This window comes from Sinocyclocheilus anshuiensis, unplaced genomic scaffold, assembly GCF_001515605.1.
Source record: "Sinocyclocheilus anshuiensis isolate Anshui unplaced genomic scaffold, SAMN03320099.WGS_v1.1 scaffold860, whole genome shotgun sequence".
Lineage (NCBI taxonomy): Eukaryota > Metazoa > Chordata > Actinopteri > Cypriniformes > Cyprinidae > Sinocyclocheilus > Sinocyclocheilus anshuiensis.
The window spans coordinates 1,499,632-1,521,166 of record NW_015548288.1 but is presented as its reverse complement, the minus strand read 5'-3'; positions in this window follow the sequence as shown (position 1 = coordinate 1,521,166).

Below are 21,535 nucleotides of genomic sequence, written 5' to 3'. Positions count from 1 at the left end.
ATTTACTCCTGCTGAATTTTCAAGAAACATTTCTTCTTCTTCTATTAAAGTTTAATAAATGAATGTTTGTGTTAAAACGGTGATAAATGTGGAGATTAAGACCTAATACTATGCATTATGTTAGAGTATAGAGTACAGTGCTTTTAGCTTAGCAACATGCTAACATGCCAAGTCAGTGAGTCCAGTCTCAACAAGCAATACTGCCAAAGTAGAATGACTGTTCTAAATCAGTCACTTTCGAAATCCCATGATCCTTAGGGTGCTGCCTGTGAAGTCAACTGGCAGTGAGGCAGCTCACTAAGTTCTGGAAAATATCTAAAAAGAGGACAAAATTCACGGACACACAAACACAGCTGTGGTGGTCATTAAAGTCTGCAGTCTCCTGAGCCTCAGTGGAGATGCTACAAGCTGCGTCTCCTGCAGTATTCCCCATGCTTTGAAACATAACATGTTTTGGACCACATTCCCTTATGAAACACTGCAGGTACATAGTTTTAATGGGACTTGTCTTGTAATGTGCACTTTGCCTGAAAACCACCTTTCATATTAGAGGATGCAGTGATAATGGTTGGCCATGATAGAGGATATTATACTTAACTGTATTGAGAAGCAACCTGCACGAGATGCTTTTCCATTAGGCAAACAGTGGAAAAATCCTGAACAACATACTTAAACACATGGACACTTTTTGTTGTACTTAGTCTATTCATCCACATTATATCTTCCCCTGGGCCCGTAATTACACATTAGTCAATTAACAGAAATCTGTAACGTGAGAGACCTACTGCCGCACCATATCACGACACCTGGATGATGCACACGTGAAGCTTTCTAGCACAAACATGTGCTTACACACACACACACACTAATTGCTTGATACATACACCATATTAATAGCTTGTAGCTACTGGTACCGGTAAGTAATCTAACCCAGTTCGAGCTCCTATAAACAGCTTCCTAAAACATAAATTATTTACCTTCTTTAACAGTTACAATGTAACAGAAGTAGCAACAGATATTTTCTTCCTTATTGTGCCATATTTCCGAGAGAAAGGAAATATAAAAAAGAAAATAAAAAAAGTACAGCAGGACTTCATTCTATCCATTGGTTGTTGACTGGATGATTTGAATGTGAGTGTGTAGTTGATTGTAAGAAATGGATGGGGTTTCAGCAAGGTAAAAGATTTGAGAAGTAAGATCTACAACATTAAGTTAGAAAACAGCATTTCGATTTCATGCTGACTTCTGTCATCACGCTTTCCATGTCCTATTACTATCACAAGGAGAAGCATTTCGGCTGAAGAGGTCCAAGAGATGCTCACAGAAGAGAGACTACCAGGAAAAAGCACCACATAATGAACTTCAGTGTGACAAACACACTCTCCAGATTCAGAAGGAGGATGGATGGTAAATGAATCCTGTGTGCTTGTGTCAATGTTTACTCCGCTGCCTATGTGCTTGATGGATATTGATTTGTTTGTTCAGCTATTCTTTTGGTCCAAAATATTGGGAGTATATTGGTGGCCAAAACATCCCGACAGTGCTGAATTTTCAATTTTGAGACTAGGAAGTGGTTTTAAAAATAAATGCAAGTTAAGCAGTTCTGCATTACCCAATGGAAATAAGGATCATAGGTATTTAATACATAATAAAATGCATTTGAATGAAGCTGAGTTGGAGGGATGCTGGAAGAATTTATGGGAATAAATTAACATCCTCCTCATAAACATAGTCCTCCATTTAGTATAATTTGCAATTATATTCAAAATAAACTTTACTAATGATAAACACTAGTTTAGACACATTTCTGCCTCAGAGTTTTACAAGCCAGTTATCACAACATTTCTATTGTCTTATCTGATTGCATATGTGATAAAAACCTTTTGCTACAATCTGTATACAAAGCTGCAGTTACAGTATCTACATCTCACAGATGGGCCGTAGGGGGTTTATTTCTGCCTGTGAATGTAGAACATAGTTTTACAATGTGCTGAATTGAAAGAAGTCGTATACAAGCAAACCTACACATACACACAAAGACCTTCTCTAACATAAACCTACCCATGCACACACATACTCAACCATCCATCCAACATTCTCAACTGTAATCATAGAAACATCTGTCCCTGTGTTTCGAGAGAAACTGACCTTGTTTACCTCTTTTGCAGCAATTATGCATGACAAACACATCTGAATCTCTGAGAACATGAGAGAACACACTCAATTCAAGCTGCTGTCTCGGATAAGAGGCTGTACTGTCAGCTTGTGTACATCTTGTGAACGTTTCTTTGAATGTGTGTTAGCGTAAGCCTGTGTGAGTGTGTGAGTGTTTGGGGGGGTGGGGGGTGGGGGGGCTGCTTAACTGCTTTAGCTCAATTCAGTTTTGTTTTGTTATCAATATTTATTTTTTTGCAGAAGAAGAAGAATGGAAGAGTTTAATTATAGAGGGTGATGAGTAAATTTGTATCAATTTTGAATCCAACTCCTTTTGTCCAGCTCCTGAAAATCCAAAATAATGTCTTTTTCAGTAAATTTTCATTGGCTTTCTAAGAAAATATGAATATGGATACATTTAAAGAACCATATTAAGTTTTTTTTTTCTTTTATGTAACTCACTTCAGATCTCCAAATGATCCCACTTTACTTTTAAACCAGCTTTCAAAAGATGTATTGAAATTGTGTTGGTTTTTTTGTTTGTTTTTTTTTGTCAAATAAGATGCTGCACAACAAAATTGTATGAATGAAAAATATCTTGTTTGTATAATATTCCTTAAAAACAATATTATTGTTACTTGGAGAAGTAGTATATAATTGTAATATATTTCCATCATAATTTCTTCAAGTTAAACCAAACTTTTAATTCAGCAGTTTATTGTGATCTTTGAATTTTGGTGTGTATTTGATAGTTGTTTTTCTCATATGGAATGGTGAAATGCTGAGGAAGTGACTCAGAGCAGCTCTGAAAATGAAGTTGATGTGTTAATGTCCTCATATAGTGAGATGGCAGATGCTGAAAACACCGTGAGAGTCAAGTGTGTTTGAATTTGTGTAGTAGGTAAAACTATGTCACTTTTTCGCACAGAGACACGCAGACTTATTAGTGACATGTGCTGACTGGCTGTTGTTGCGTTTATTTCTGTGTGATAGGCTGTTAGATGTATCCATATAGAGAAAAAAAACGTCTAGAGCTTATTATTGTTACTGACATGTTATGGCAATCTCAATTCCTATCTACATCCCTGATAAGTTTTTTTTTTTTTTTTGTAACATGATATTCATCTAGACGGATGGAACTTATAAATTGTACAAGAGGAGAGTTTGTGAGACCTGTGAGATCAAATTTATAGTCTCATGGAGAATGATTGCCTCAAGCCTCGAGATAACAAGGAATGTGTTTGAAAAGTGTTTTATCAAGGCTCTGCTAAAGGAATGATTTATTATGGACACTCATAAAAAGGGTTATTGACTGTGTTGTTTCTCAGCTATAATTTTCTCTCCAAGTCCTTGTGAAATTTGTAATGGTACCATTCATTCATTCATTCATTCATTTTAGACATTGATCTGAGATTCCTGGAATCAGACAGTATGAAACATTAAAACTGAAAGAACCAGATGTTCTAGGAGAGAGGAAATATAGTGTGGAATTACTGAATTAAAATACGTCCAGCTATCAAAATATAATACCTAAGAGTACATCTTGCCACAGAAAATCACAAGGATGCATCCTTAAAAAAAAGAACATAAAACCACCCATTCCACAATTAAACAATATATGTTCTGCCCAGTAAGTCACAGTAAGATGGAACACTGGCCCAAGAAACTTGACATACAAAATAAAAAAAAATTAATTTAATTTCTGGTTCCACAATTGCAAAATGTTTTTTTAACTGTAAATTTATTGTTAAGTTTAGTAAAGTGTACTGAATAGGGTAAACCATTTAAATGCTGAATCTCTCACAGTTAATTACTACTAAAATGTACATTAACATGCCAAATGTAACTTTTGTAATGTAAGTGACATGACGTGACATGTGGCCAAGTATGGTGACCCATAATAGGAATTAGTGCTCCGGTACGAGACTCAAACCCACAACCTTTGGGTTACAAGTCCGACTCTCTAACCATTTGGCCACGACTTCCCCCTTTTTGGTCATTCAAAATCTGAACATTAATACTATAAAAAGAAAAGTTAGCTTGGATGTAAACAGGTCAATATCTGATGATTACCACATTACATAAAGACAGCTAACAGCTGCTCACTGCACATCACTGATCTCACTGCTTTATAACACCACAAGTGGTGTTACAGAGAGAGTTCATACATCAGAAACATGTATGGTGTTTGTAGGAAGCACAAGGAAGAGGAAACTAGTCACTCCGCTGCCATTCGTATAGTAATTAATTTTGGGTCAAGCAGCATACAGCATATTCTTCATGTATCAGCACAGAAAAAAAAGCATTTTGGGAATTGAATCTGTTGCCCAGTTTCACCAATGCTATGCTAGCTGTTCTCACAAAATAAACCCAGACATTCAGACCCTTTGCAATGACACTGAATTTTGCCATGAAATTTAGCTCCCCATTTCTCTTGATCAACTTTGAGATCTTTCTACACTTTGATTGAGTTTATCTGTTGAAAATTCAATTGACGAATAAAATCAAACATTTTAAGACTAAATCCAGAAGAACCGTGGCTGCATCTCCAAGACACTTGAAGAAACCTTCTTGCAAAGCTACCTGAAAATCTATGCGCAAGTGTACCTAGGACAAAAGCTGTTTTAAACGCAACGGGTGGTCTCACCAAATATTGATTTGATTTAGTTAATAGAAGTTAATTAATAAAAAAATATCTATTTATGACATTATTTTTGAAAGCATCCTCACTTTATAGCATTTTTACGCAAGTGCCTAAAACTTTTCACGGTATTGTAGCTTTGCAGGTAGGATTCTTCAGGTGTCTTGGAGATGTTGTCACAGTTCTTCTGGATTTAGTCTATCTCAGTTTTTTTTGTTTCTTTAAGTAATTCCAGACGGACTGGATGATGGTGAGATCAGATCTGTGTGTAGAGCACTGGTTGTTGTCAGACTCCTTGTGCATACAAAAATCTTACTGGATTATTACAATTAATGTCAAAAGGAATGTTTGGAAGTGTAAACTTATATCTCCTACTGACACACTAAAGCAAAAGATAAATAACTGGCTTAAAACCAGTTTTTTGTTGGTGAAAATACTAATGGCCTAGGACTTTTGCACAGTACTATATACAGAATATATATATATTGCACATTACTATATACAGAATATATATATATATATATATATATATATATATATGTAGGTTTTATGAATGTTGTTCCAATCCATATATAATATCAAGAAGTAATGGACATTAATCAGACCTGCCACTGCTCAGACGTTCCCTTTCATTTATACAGAATTTAGCTGCATTTATCTGAGATTTTATTACTCACTATGTGTATGAGTGTATCCCTGTTCTTATATAGCAAGATCTTATTTATATGATAATAGAATGGCTTAACACTTGGCAGCTGAATCATAATGGCAAATGCCTTCATAAAAACAACACATAAACCCGCATTAAATGAGAGCAAAAGTGTGGGAGTTGATTTTTGGTACTCTCTGGGGCTATGAAAATGTATAGGATTACTCAGGACTGGAGTGCAGCTGCAGGCTTTCCCTGTAGTGCACTGTAAAAAATCGAAAACCTGAAGTTCGCGCTTTGGCATGATTCATAAATGCATATTATTTCTCAAAACGTGTTTGCAGACGAACATTGCGGGTTTTACGCTAGCAGTAAATGCATGCTGTACATTTATACACTTGTATATTGGGTAGCGCCAAGCGATTACACAGCTGTACCATTAAAAGCTCGGTTTGTTGGCCAACAATTTCATACAAGTTCACATAAAAACTCACCCAGTCAAAGAATGGTATTTAATTTAATGGTCTCTGCGTGTTTCTTAATTACACAGACAAAACATGTAATTTCAGATTACACTTTAAACATTTCATTGTATTGTATGGTCAATGTACCATTTATCATGTTGCTGTGTAAACATGTTACTTCAGTTCTTGGTGTATCACCGTTATTCCCATTAATGGCAAACGTTTGGCACCCTGTGCTGCCATGCATTGCAACTTTTTTTTACGTGTTTTTTTTTTACAGTGTGTGCAAATCAAGTGTATGTGTGCATGAGAAAAAGACGAATTGTGAGAATTTGTACAATCTGTACAAACAGAGTACTAACAGATGCTGAACCCATCAATAAGGATGGCCCACTGGTCTGGGGACAGTATGAGAGAGTTTCAGGCAGTTGATGGAACTGTCACTTGCCCTATTGACAAACTTGGCTTGCAAATGTAAACATTTGGATTTTTGTGATGTACTGAAAATTGCTGTTATATTGTGCTGACCTAAATATGTCAACAAGGTAATGTTATGTAGTTGGCTAATATAGATATTAGGGTGACACTTTACAATAAGGTTCAATTAGATAATGTTGGTTAATGTATTAACTAACAAGAATGAACAATACATTTATTACAGTATTTATTAATCTTTGTTCATGTTAATTAATGAAAAAACAGTCGTTCATTGTTAGTTCATGTCAATTCACAGTGCATTAACTAATGTTAACAAGCACAACTTTTGATTTTAATAATGCATTGGTAAATGTTACAATTAACATGACCTAAGATTAATAAATGCTGAAGAAGTATTGTTCATTCTTAGTTCATGTTAACTAAAGTAGTTAACTAATGTTAACTAATAAACCTTATTGTAAAGTGTTAACGATATTAGCTAATTAAAAGGTTCCGTTGAAAATGTAAGAATGTCTAGTAATAATCTTGGAAGCATCAGTTAGAATTATTATTATTTTTTTAATTATATATTTAAAAAGTAATGTTTTGTACCCTGTTTTGATATAAATCATAGCTTTTAAAAAGACAAAACAATGTTTAAATTAAAAATACAAACACACAGCAACATTTTCACAGGCCCCACCAAAAAAAAACAAAAAATGGCATAATTTTATTTTTTGGTCATGCAACTTTATAACAAAGTGACAAAACATAGAAATAAAATAAATGTATTTTATTTTTACTTCACATAAAATTCTATGATTAAAAATCAAAATATTAAAATAATATGTAAGATATACAGGTGCATCTCAATAAATTAGAATGTCGTGAAGAACCAAAGACTTAAACTACTTCAGTCTGTGTGCATTGAATTTATTTAATACACGAGTTTCACAATTTTAGTTGAATTACTGAAATAAATGAACTTTTCCACGACATTCTAATTTATTGAGATGCACCTATAAATTTAGCATAATATTAAAAATTGTTGTGCTTGTGTTGATAAATGCAGACATTAAAAAAAAAAAGCTCAGATGAGGCTTCTTGTGCTGCCTGACCCTTTACAGCAGACACTTATACAGTGTCACTGAACTAATGGATGAAACATTCTAAAGTCACTATAAAAGTATCAACGTGTTCAATTTGTTTTCTGAGAACAATTGAATTTAGATCAAATGCTTTCTGCCCTACGTGATAGGTTATCCATCGTAAGCCCTATTTTTCACATTTTGTTGTTTGTTTGTAGGGGAAAAAAAGAGAAAAAAAACTATCCATCGCTTTCATTTCACTGATATCCCCCCACATATCCATCCATCCATATATCCACCTTCATGTGTGGGAAGGGAGTATTAACATTCCTCTACCCATCACTACTGTGTGTAATTTGTGTCATGCGACTGGAGTATTGGTATTTCCTCCATATTTAATGTGTCCTGTGTGCCATGTGACGTGGTGGAAATGAAAAAGGTCAATTCCTATTGATTGATTACCATGGCTTGTTTACTGCCTAATGGAAAATAAAAGAGAAATGGTGAGACGCACACATAGAGGGTCTATTGATAAACTGGCAAGAGCGGTAAAATCAACAGCCCGATCCACTACAGCAGGCAAAGAGTCAGAGCTGTACCCGGCCTTCAACCACCTTCAAACAACCTCACGTTAACATTAGCATACACAATATGCAGAGGGGATGACAGGGAGTCATTTTTTATTTAGCCTATTTTCCTAATAACATACAATATTTTGAGCTCCAAATGGGATTTTCAGATCATTTATCAAAGAAAATAATAAGACATCTGTGATAGAGCACCTATCAGAGCAGCAGAGATGTGAAAATATGTGGGTAGAGTTCATTGCCGCCCCGTCTGTTGATTTAATCCTACTAATGAATGCTCAGCACGAGAATCATCCAACCTTTCAATTCAAACATCCCTAGAGTACCTGCGACCTGAACACGGGAAGGGAGGGGTAGCAAAGGACTGAAGTGAAGGCTCAAGAGATACAAACTCATGCCAGCATATTTGAGCTGTCACATGGATCCAACATTCAGCTGCAAGCTTTTCAACAGTTTTTACGCAGGCTGTTTATGACAATATCCTGAAGATTTAGCCAAAATTTCATCATGTAATATTTATTTTAGTTAAAATGTAAAATGGCATCTTAATTTCAACCAAAATAATTGCAAGTAGTAATATTACGCAAATATTGTGCATATGTATATCTAGTTAATAAAATTATTTATCATTTTACTGTTTATTTCTAAACTTGTCATTGGAGTAAACCCTGCAAGATTAGAACTGTATGTAAGATGCAAAAAGACAAGCAAAAGGTTTTCGAAAAAAAAATCAGGCTTTATAAATGTTCCAATCCACATAAAATATAAAGAAGAAACAGCCAAAGACATCTGCTGCAACTTCAGACTTTTTCCTCTTACACAGAATTTAACTCTATGTACTGTTAAAGGGGTCATATGATGCTGCTAAAAAGAACATTATTTTGTGTATTTGGTGTAATGAAATGTGTTTATGCGGTTTAAGGTTCAAAAAACACATTATTTTCCAAATACTGTACATTATTGTTTCTCCTCTATGCCCCACCTTTCTGAAATGCGTCGATTTTTACAAAGCTCATCGTTCTGAAAAGAGAGGTGTGCTCTGATTGGCCAGCTATCTAGTGCGTTGTGATAGGCCGAATTATTCAAACGTGTGACGGAAATGTTACGCCCCTTGGCAAATCCTTTAAATATTAAAACGCACTTACAGGCTGTGAGTCAGCATTATTTGTCAGCATCATAGACTGTATAGGGTCAGCATGCACGCCGAAGAGGAAACAGGGGAACTGAATTCACCGGAACACCGGCATTGTAGGCTACTCTCCCAGGAAACAGTCCTTGTCCTCAGTAAAATGCGTTGCACACATCTGAATATTTGGTTTGAACTGTTTTGGAACAGTGTTGTAAATACAACTTAACCACTGATTTCTAGTTGTGTCCAAAAGAGAAAGGAAAACTTGAAATCTAAGTTTACACAGTTTTTGTCTATAAAATAACCTTTAATCATCATTTCATCGTAATATTCATTGTTTGAATCGTAATTCATCATAATATTCAACTGGTTCATTGGTTAGTTCTTTTTTTTATACCTTTATTTATATAGGTTGATGCAGTGGCAAACGGAAACGCATACTTCCAGCATAAGGGTTCTTTTTTAAAATCTAGTTAATTATTACAGATGTAGTTGGAGAAGAAATCTTTTATGCAAACAACATAAAGTGTAAATCAATTACTCAATGAAGTGCACATGTAAATACATGCATTCCACACCCTGAACATTACAAACAGACAAATTCCAAAGATAACCACTCACTAAAGCTCTGAAAAGACAATGAAACACAATGACAATCAAACAGACAAAGAAAAATAAAGCCTCTAATACAATCAATTATTGTATTATATAACACAATAATAGTTAGCCTATTATAATAATATTTTTCCTAAATTATATTGTTATTCTTCTTATATTATTGTACTCATAATTATACTTGAGGAAGGGACACAACTATAATGAATCAATGTTCATTTGTCATATTTGTCCAACCTAATTTATCCCTTTGAGATGATAAAGACTCCACCAGGCTATTGGCTGCAACAAGAGATTGAGTTTTAAATTGAGAGAACCCAATTTCATTGAAAATGTCTCTCACTTTCTCCTCACTGCTGAAAATCTAATTTGCTTATTGCATAAAAAAAGCAACATGCTTATTTTTGACATCCCAGCTACATGCTTTGTTGTGTTTTTACAGTCCTAATCTGTCATTTAGCAGGGCATTTATCAACAAACATAAAAGGCTGACAGAAATTGATTGAAAGCTATTGATCCCAGATTGCCACCATGCAATTTATTGAATGAAACCTCCACGGGGAAATGGGATTTTAATTTATGACTTATTGAAAACTACTGTCCACACTGTAAAAAAAAAACACGTAAAAAAAAGTTGCAGTGCATGGCAGCACAGGGTGCCAAATGTTTGCCATTAATGGGAATAACGGTGATACACCAAGAACTGAAGTTAATTTTTGTCCATCCACTGAAAGTACACTCAACCAAAATATTCCAGTTCAAAAAGTGCATAAAGACAGAAAATTTATCCTAAAGCTTTTATTCACATACAAACATTAATCATCCAAATACATAGAGTACATCAAATGTAGTAAACAGAATCTCAAACATGCTTGAGAACCAATTAGGTGTCTTAAACCACTCGAATCATATGGATTATTTTAACAATGTCTTTATGCACTTTTTGAAGCTAAAAGACTGGTTGCCTGGATAGACAAAAATTAAGACAGAATATTAATTTTCATTTGTGTTCTAATAATGAATCAGTTTTATGGGTTTTTAACAACATAAGATTTTCATTTTGGCTGAACTAATGCTTTAAAAAGTCTTTACAAAGAAAATGAAATGGTCTAATGAATTATTTCTTTTATGTTAAGGTTCATTGCGAGGATCAGTCCTGTCAACAGCAAGTGCTCTGCAAAATTCCAGATCAGCAAAGGAAGTGGGAAGATGGTGCAAAGGAGAAACTCTGGCCTGAACCCTCATGTGTCCTCCTTCATTAAAGGGTTTGTGGATTTCAGCTGGCAGCTTTGAAAAAAATAGTCCATGCTTCTTGTGTGTAACAACAGTTTGAGTTCCTTTTGAAGATTCACTATAGTCACTATTCACTATTATCATAGTATGCTATGTTGTACAAAGGATCCTATGGGCTGAAATGAGGTGAAATCAAAAAGACAGAAGTTCACTCTGAAGAAGTGAAGAAAATAACAGCCTACACAAATTAATATGTTTGCGCCGTCCTGTGGAAACAAACTTCATACCCAAATGCTTGATTATTATACGCTTGGAGAATGAACAACTGAACCTGTTATTTAAAAATGCTAACAGGTGCAGAAAATGAGAAGTAATTGAAAAATGCATAATCTAACTTGCATAAAATCTGTTATATTTTTCTGCTCCAGATCTCCTCTAATTTTTCCTCCTGAAAAAAAAAGAAAGTAAAAGGAGGAACATCATTTAAAATGTCTTCCAAATAAAAAGACATCCATTCATGGAGGAAACTTAAAATGGTCTTATGTAAGGTTTATAGTGATGATGACATATTTGAATGATGCCATGCATCATCCAGCTGTCAGATGGAGGAAATGTGTTCCCTTATATGTATGAAAACAGCATGGTTTTTATACAGCCCACTCTACACTCCCTTTCACGAATACTAATCTGCCATCCCAATCGAGGTAACAAGATTTCCTTTTAAATATGCATTATTTTTTTTATAAATAATTCTGTAACTTTATTTCATGGCTCTCTGGAATATTTTATTCTGACTGGTCAACTGAATCAATAGCTTCTCTCTCGTATCACACCATTGGAATGTTGGATTGCTGTTCTTTCACATCATCAGATTAAACCCCATTGTTTGAGCCGTTCAAGTAGTTCAAGCCCTTATGTCAGACATCATGTCAGTCATGTCAGCTTGACTTCTGTGGCATTTCAAAAGAGGGTTACCTCATTGACCAAAAAGCAACCGGTCTTACTGTGATAACCCAGTGTATTTCTGCACTCTCTTTTTCTTTGAGTCTTTCTTATTCCTCCCTCCCTCAAGCTCTTACTTTCTCTGTTTTCTCTCTCCTGTTTGCTACCTTTTACCCCTGACAGGAATTAAAGCTGGAGGCAAGCTAAGCTTCCCAAGTGGGTCTCCATCATGGCCGGATGTGGCATGCTGAAGACGATGCTCTTGGCTTTTCCATGTCCATACGCTGCCCTACATAAAAGTCTGTCAAGCTTGTCTGACTCTGTGCAAAACTGCAGGGGGAAGCACAATGGAAAATGTGGAGCACATCTTATTATAAAGGTGAGAATTGAATTTCACAGTTTAAGCCGTTGCCAAATGTATTTGTAGACAAAAGAAAAAACTGAGTCACAGGAGATAGGAGTTGAGTTGAAAAATAAATGTAAATGGTAGTTTGAGATGGTAAATGGGTAGATAAAATGTCATCCTGACACATTTACAATGGCATTAAAGTATTTAAGATGGAAATAAATGAGATTCAGTAATCAATGGGTTGAATCTCATGTGCTGCAAGTAAATTGACACAATGCTGTGTTAAATATAAATGTACAACTTAAGGTGTTCTTTCACTTATAACAGTATAGTGTTCATTTAACATGGCTTACATAGCATAGTGTCAAGCATAACACAGTCTTGTTATCCTAAAACAACTATTTAACTCTTAGGTGAGTTTATAAATGACAGCAGCACTTCAGTCTAATCTCAGCCTCTCGTAACATCCACAGACAATTATATTCACAGACCATGCGATGCATATTGCAGACAAAATGGCAAGTGCTTGCTGAAACCACCAGTTTCAATCTGATGGCTGGTTTAACGCAACTTCCTTTTTAAAAATAGTCTAAAGTCCTTATTTCCATGTTCACTTTGTAACAGTTACTTTACACAAATATTCTGCCATTGTAGACTGTAAATTGCTCACCAGATGCACTGACTTCATAAATTACAACAATTAAACTTACTCTTAAGGTAAGTTATTATACTGAAAAATGCATAAATAAATAAATTAACATTTGATGTTTTTGTCTCTTATTCTCATACAGGCTGCATTTATTTTATCCAAAATGTAGTAAAACACAGTAATATTTTTCCAATTAAATTATTCATGGATTATTGAATTATTCCAATTATTATTCCAGTAAAAAAATAACTGTTTTCTATTTTAATGTTTTTAAAATGTCATTTATTCTTCTGATGGCAAAGCTGAATTTTCAGCAGCCATTACTCCAGTCTTCAGTGTCACATGATCCACCACACATCATTCAAATATGCCAATTTCTTGCTCAAGAAACATTTTTGCAATGGAAATCTGTAACATTATAAATGTATTTACTGTCATTTTTGGTTCATTTAATGCATCCTTGCTAAATAATTTGTCAAAAAAAAAAAATCCTACTGAAATTTAAACTGTAGTGTATTCTGACTATTTATGTAAAGTGAGCGAGAGAGAGAATAAAAGGGATTGAGTGAATAACCTTAATTTCAGCAGAGCTTTCTTCATTATCATTTTAGCATGGTCACTTCTTCGCAGCACTTTTTGATGACATCACAGGAAAGACTATTGAGTTTCTATGGAAGTCTGACCCTTGTGCTTATACACTCATTTTAATTCCAAACAATTAATCTTCGGAACAGAGAGCTTGACTACCCAGTATTCAATAGAACTAAACAGGACTGCTGAAACCACATGAACACAGGGTAACACTTTACTTGAAGGGGTGTGCATAAGACTGACATGACACCTTCATAATCATGACATGACACATGTCATGAATATGAAGGAGGTTTTATGCATGTTTATGACAACTGTCACCCTAACCTAACCCTACCCCTACCCTTACCCCTAACCATAGCCCATAACAAAGACATCTCAAACAATGTCATTAAAAATTACATAACTGAGCGAATGACACTTAATGACAGTTGTCATAAACTTGCATAAAAACCCTTCATATTCATGACATGTGTCATGTCATGTTTATGTAGGTGTCATGTCATGATTATGAAGGTGTCATGTCAGTCTTATGCACACCCCTTCAAGTAAAGTGTAACCAAACACGGACTACAAGAACAAATCTGGGTTCAGGGAGGATTCGAGGTTGGCAGCATATCCTATGTGGTTCAGATGAGGTAAATGCAGACATGGCATAAAAAGAAGACATGATTTGAAACTTCACTAGCTTTTTCTTTCTCTTCCGTCCTTTCTTTCTTTCTTTCTTTCTTTCTTTCTTTCTTTCTTTCTTTCTTTCTTTCTTTCTTTCTTTCTTTCTTTTTCTTTTTCTTTCTTTCTTTCTTTCTTTCTTTCTTTCTTTCTTTCTTTCTTTCGTTCTTTCTTTCTTTTGTCACAGATATCATAGCACAAATGAACAATTCTAATAAAACTGCGTTGCATGCCGGTTTGAATGACCCTATTCATATGTAATCGATTTAAATGACAGAATGTGGGAGACCATGTGACTCATTTCTGTTTGTAACGACAAACTCAAGTAACATTCTAATAGCATTTGTATGAGACCTATAAAGCATTTCATTCTCACATAATGCAATATTCAGCTATAGAATTACATTCAGCATGTTGGTCCAGTATTTTCAAAATCATGAGGCTTGAAAAGGAGGACAAGAATGAAAATGAGACCCAGACAGAAACTGACAACAGTAAAAAAAAACAGTAAGAATAAGGAGAAATATAATGACTGGTTTCCTAGAGCTCACAGGTGCTGTAACTATGCACTGCTGTTGAAAGATCTACATAACAAATAGTGGTAAAAACAAATATCCCAAGAGAGTGGTAGGACATCTCTGGAGTCTAGTGAGACAGAAATGAAAAGAACTGTCATAACAAAACCAGGTTGTCTTCCTCTCAAATACGCATTCACACAAAAGACCAGAGAAACAAATAAAGAAATACAGTATGCTTCAAAATGGTTGGTTTCAAAGGAAACGAGGCCACAGTAACAATGACGTTCAAAGGAAATTGGGCTTCTCTTGAGCAAGCAATACAGATGCTACATGGAAGCTGCTGAAGGACCTCAAAAACACACACCATGATTTCTGCTACCCTTTTAGTGGACAATACACGAGTAACCCCACCAAAAGGTCATCTGAGAGTTAGGGTTACAGTTATGTTTTCTGGGTATTATTCAATCCTATTTATCAAAAGCAGTAAACAAAAATTAGTCTATTAAGGGTAGTTGTTCTGTAACAACAAGCCTGTTAAATGTGTTTTAGCCAAATCAACACTACAATTTTGCTCCCACTCAATAAAGAATAATTGAGCATCATGAGCCTCGCCGTTTAACATGACATATCTCTAAACACTTCACTGACACTGATCTGAGCTCTCTGTGTATTTTCATTTTAAATTGTGACTTCAAAAATGTAAACTGTAGTAGCTTCCATGAAATCCTTTAATAAAATAGAAGAGTACCAATATGCAATTTATATCAGGTGACATATTAGGCATAGGTAATGATATCAGACATCATACAAACTTGGAATTACAGCTAATAGATTACATTAGTAAACTTTAAAAACGAAAAGACTTTTAAAAGCAAGTACTTCTGTACTTTTACTTAAGTAAAAATCTGTCTTTACAACTTTTACTTGTAATGGAGTAATATTTGACCAGCAGTATCTGTACTTTCACTCAAGTAATGGAGTTGAGTACTTTGTCCGCCTCTGGAAATATCTAAGGACATTTTCCAGTTTGAATGTCATTGAGTAACTAAAGTAACAAAATCCTGCTTCTACAAATAATAGTTCATTGGTAAAATTGGTATGGATAGTTTACAGATGTAGCCAAAGTTCCCTCAACAGCAACTAAAGTTTTTAAAGTCCTCCAAGTGAAAAACCGAGAGCCCATGGACCTCAGAGTAATAGGGCACGCTGACTTCAGCTGACGCCTTCCCTGATCTGGCATGCTTATGTATTCAAGCTGAAGATACTCTTTTCCTCATTATCCTACTATTCTGCCACTTCCCTCTCTCTCTACAGTCAAACTCTCATTTTTTTTCCTTAGAGATGTGCCGTTCTAAAGTTCATTAAGTCAACTCAAGTATTTAGCATGAAATGAGCTGTAAATGTTATTTCAATGAGAGTGAGCTGCTAGATTACAAGAAAGGATTATTGGAATATTCTAAGAAATTGCATCTAATCCAAAATATGAACAGTTATTACTAATGCCTATTGCACTGATTATAAAGAAGAGATTCATACTCTCATTTTGTGTGGATTTGTGGGGAAATCCATACATTCATTACTGCAAATGATTACACAAAAGTTACTCATTATATCCGAAAGTGCTGTCCTTGGCATATAATGAACCAATACAGACAGAGCGATACAAATAGTGAGAAGTTTTACTCACTTGAACACCACTGAGCCAATCGCATCTGAGGACCAGAACTAACTGTTGTACAAAATATGCTGTAATATACAGTGAGGTCCAAAGTCTGAGACCACATTGAAAATCCTGGATTCAAACTTCAGAAGAAAAAAATAAAAAATCCAAAATGTTTTTTAATTATTATTTCTAGATTTGCATTAACATTTAAAACCAAGTAAATAATCGAATAAGCACATCTCAAATCATGCTGGAAACATGATTTTACACAAACTTGTGCAGTTCATGCAGCTTGAATTAAAGCAAATCCTTAAATACCAAATGCTAAGAAAATCATGTTCATATTTTAATTCAATTTTACACTCAAATTACTCTGTGATAACATACAGAAATCTGTAATTGAAAAACATGTATTTAATTATAAAATGCAAATAGAAGCATTTTCATTAGTGGTTTCAGACTTCTGGACCCCACTGAATATATATTTAAGAGTTTGACTCCAACATGAAACTATAAGAGTATTGTCAAGTCAAGTCAAGTCAAGTCTGCTTTATTGTCAATTCTTCCACATGTACAGCACATACACAGAGAATTGAAATTGCGTTACTCTCAGACCCTTGGTGCATACAGATAACACTAACAGTAGAACATAAATACAGATAGATACAGATTAAATATAAAATACAACTATACAAATATACAATAAGGTAAAATGTAAAAACATATATAAAGCAGCACAAGGCACATGGCAGATAGAGTGCAAACCAGTGAAGTAAAACAACAGTGCAGATATAATGATTTGTAGTGCACAAGGGCTTATTCAGACTGATTAAAGTGACAGTGTGATTAAAGTGACAGTGTGTGTGTGTATTTGGGAGGGGGGAGTGGGAGAGTCCGTCAGAGGGTCAGAGTTCAGTGGTGCGTTTGGCAAAAGAGGGGAGGGGGGGCACTTTCTTGGCCAGTGCTGCGGTGTTGTCAGCCCAGGAGAGATCCTCCTCTACTCATTGTGAGTAGATGTTCATCCATTTAGCCATGTGCCTTCATTTAACACATTACAAACTAAACCTGTATTCAGATGACATCGAGTGTTTGCTGTAAACACTTTTTAAGACCTCAATGGGAAAAGGATTTTTTCTCAGCCGTCACAAATCCCTAATTGCTTGTATTTTACTGTATCTTTGATGGGATCCATCACATAAAGAAAGTGTGGGTTTGGTTCAATTTATTTGATAAGCACAATTAAAAGCTTAAAAATTTGCAATAAACTGAATTAAATGGGTTTAAAAGGATGACTATGTTCAGATTTTATAATCATGTGTCTGTTAAGTGGGTACCTAACCTCTATATTGGCACATGATGTGACAAGTAGCTTAAGTGGCTACAGGTTTAAATGATGACGTCTGTGATGGTTTTGATTGCTTAAGGTCATTGCAGAATGCAAGTACTTTGACATCACACGTTGCATCACTTCTTTCTCAGTGTTTGAAAGTCTTCCCCAGGTTGAATGATGAAAACTCTTCAAACAACAAGAAATCAACCTGGCTGTAAAAGAATAAACTCTAGCTGACAATTTGGTGATGTTTCAAGCATCATCTTGTCACAAAGAAAGGCAGCATATAATGTAAGCTCAAAAGAACAAGACTGATCATTCGGCTCAGGCGACAGATTGTTAAAAAAAGAAAGTGGATTATTTAAAACATCACTGGATATTCTAGACTTATGATTACATGTGTATTAAGGACTGAAATTAGATTGTTCTTGTGAGAAATACTAAAAGACCTACCAGCTATTTTTAGGAATCTCAAAATTTCTGAGTTAAATCTCTGCAGGCAGCCCAATTTTAATCATGGAGACTAATTTCATGTAAAATCCCAGATCAGTCCATTTTAGCGAGAAAAAAAAAAGAAAACAGGAAAGAAAAAAGGTCTATGGCAGAAGTCTCCAGACTTGTATTAATTATATATACTGTAAATCATGCACCCTATCAAGAAAGAATGAGATTTATCCTCTTAAGACCCGAGAAAAGATTTTTAGGAATGTAGTTTTTTCATGTCTTTACATTGTTTAGAGCATTAAAAAAAATGTTTAAAAAAAAATGTAAAAATTATATTTCGTTCATAAGTTATGCTATGTCCTCGGTAGAAGACATCGGGACTCATTTAAAAAAAATAAAATAAAAAGACGTGAATGAACATGCATAGGCAAAAACAATAGATTTTTTAAATCATTGATTTGAAACCCCATAACATTTTCCTGAGATGTTGATTTATGACACACAGTTTAAAAATTAGACCGATTTAAATGATAATTACAAGATATTATCATATTTCCATAAGAGTGTCACTAAATTAATATCAGACATATTTGAAGACCAAGGAGAGAAAGTGGTCATAGTGAAACATCCAAACATTTAGTATCTCTGAAAAGCCCTGAATGTGCTCTGTACAGGACATCCAGACTTAAAACTGTGGCATGTATAGTCTCAGAGAAATACACCAAAATATAATGTCCTCATATGAGGTCACAGGGTCTCAGGAGGATAAAGGAAGCACCACAAGGAAGCATAAATATTGTTGTCAAACACTGACTGAATGAACATAGCCTGCGTTTGAGGTATGCACCAATATACAAATTCTGGCCTGTACAAAAACGTTTTTTATTTGTTTATTTCATTGATTGATTGATTGATTGATTGATATGGTTAGTAAAATTTTTGTATGTATTGTTATATATGTTTTTTTCTTTTGTTTTGTTTTTAATTATGATATCAGTCAATTACCAAAGTACCACTGATATATTGTGCGTAATATTTGCCACACTAAACATAATTGCATAGCAATTATGCTATGCCATATATTGATTGATTGATTGATTGATTGATTGATTGATTGATTGATGTGGTTAGTAAAATTATTGTATGCATTGTTATATATGTTTTTTTCTTTTGTTTTGTTTTTAATTATGATATCAGTCAATTACCAAAGTACCACTGATATATTGTGCGTAATATTTGCCACACTAAACATAATTGCATAGCAATTATGCTATGCCATATAATGCCACAGAGACAATGAGGACAGGACAGAAAGCAAACACACACACACACACACACACACAAAATGACACAATGATTATGATAAGACCTCTACTGAGCATCTCAAACACTGAGGCTTAATCTGAGTATCTGAAGATGTCAAATTGGTCACACTGTGATCACTTTTGAGAAGAAAATGGACTGGGATGAAAGTGCAAGTGAGACAGACAGACATCTTATAATAAGTAATGATACAGAATACAGAATAGATAGAAGTCCACTATTATACTCTCATCACAAAATGGGGAAAAAAAGCACACGCATAATCAGCTGTCTGCCCTGTCGTCTGACTGACTTGATTGGTGGGCCGGTGGTATGGCGGTTGTCTGAGGTGTTTGATGAAGAGGAAACAAATCATGCGTCAAACACTTTTGTGCAACATTACAGGTGGCCTGACATCTGACAACGAGAGAGATGAGGCGTGATGAAGGCTAATTATCATCACCTCAGCTACCACATTACAATCACTTCTACCAGCCACTTATTTGAGCCACATGTGGCTGTCTGGGGTGGAACAAGTAGATTCTCAAAGGACATCTGACAACGAGAGAGATGAGGCGTGATGAAGGCTAATTATAATCACCTCAGCTACCACATTACAATCACTTCTATCAGCCACTTATTTGAGCCACATGTGGCTGTCTGGGGTGGAACAAGTAGATTCTCAAACAAAAGATTATAAAAATTCATGTTTGCGCAGACGTTCTCATTAGTATATGCAGGTATTGGTTTGTGTATAAGTGTGGTTTTAATACACATATATACACACTCTGTGTTTGAACAGACACTATGAAGGTACTGACAAAAACAAAAAAGTAAGCCTCTTTACATTTCAATGACTTTAGAGATATACAATGTTTACAAATCCTTTAAGGTTCACTGAATACTGAACAGGTGGTTGTTGTATTTATAATAAATTAGATTATTAAATATGTCTAAGAGCATTACATTTAATGTAGGCCTGCTTATTGCATTTAGCGAATTTTGCATTTTATGGTTCATTTAGCTCTATGTCAGGACAGGAAACACATATAAATGTAAATCAGTAAATGCATGATACACACGTTAACTGTTACACTGTAACATAGAGGTGTTTCATTTAGACTTGTGAGAGATTACAGCTTTGATGATAATTCAATTCAGCCTAAGAGTGCAAAGGATTTTGCTAAAAATGTATACATTTTCAAGCGATTTTTCTTTTTTTCTTTCTTTCTTTCTTTCTTTCTTTCTTTCTTTCTTTCTCTGACAGTTCTTCATCATATTGATAAAAGAGAGTTTTTCAAAGTGGGCTCTGAGGACACGCAAGTGGGCACAAGAGAGGTGCTTGGGGGTCCAAGAAAAAGTTTAATAAAAAAAAATATATATATATATATTATAAATAATAATAAATACAATAAATAATAAATAATAATAAATATGTTTACCAAGTTTGACATTATTAGTGTGACAGATAAGAAAAAGATGCCTAATACTACTGATACTGTTTTTGTATGATTTGTACAGTATGTCTTTGTCCAGTAACTTTTGTAAACAAAAAAAAAAAAAAGAAAAACTATCTATCTATGTTTCTATGTTTAATTGTTGTCAATATGTTGATTTTGTACCTTTCAAAATCAATGCAAATACACAATTGTGTGTGTACACTTTATGAATAACCCACAAATTAAATCACCCTGAGATTATGGATGTAATTTAAGATGCTGTTAAACTTTCATATAATACCAATAAATGCCTGAAGAGAAAACAAAGCTGTTTGCCGTTTAAAAAATGCTGGGTTGTCTCAACAGTCAAATATGGACTAACCCAACTTTTGGGTTAAAAATGTAATGAAAAAATGTAACCCAACAGCTGGCTTAGTCCATATTTGACCCAAAGTTGAGTTGAGACAACCCAGCATTTTTTTAGAGTGAAGTTATGCATCACTGTATTTTATTTTTGTGAGATATTGTGGCTCAGCCTGTGGAAAAACCCACTCACAGATGAATTTTAATTAATCATCCTCCAATCAACAGCTGAAGGCTCATGGCATATGGCTTTAATGAGTATTTGTGAGTAGGTGATGCCATAGAGAAAAAAAGAGTAA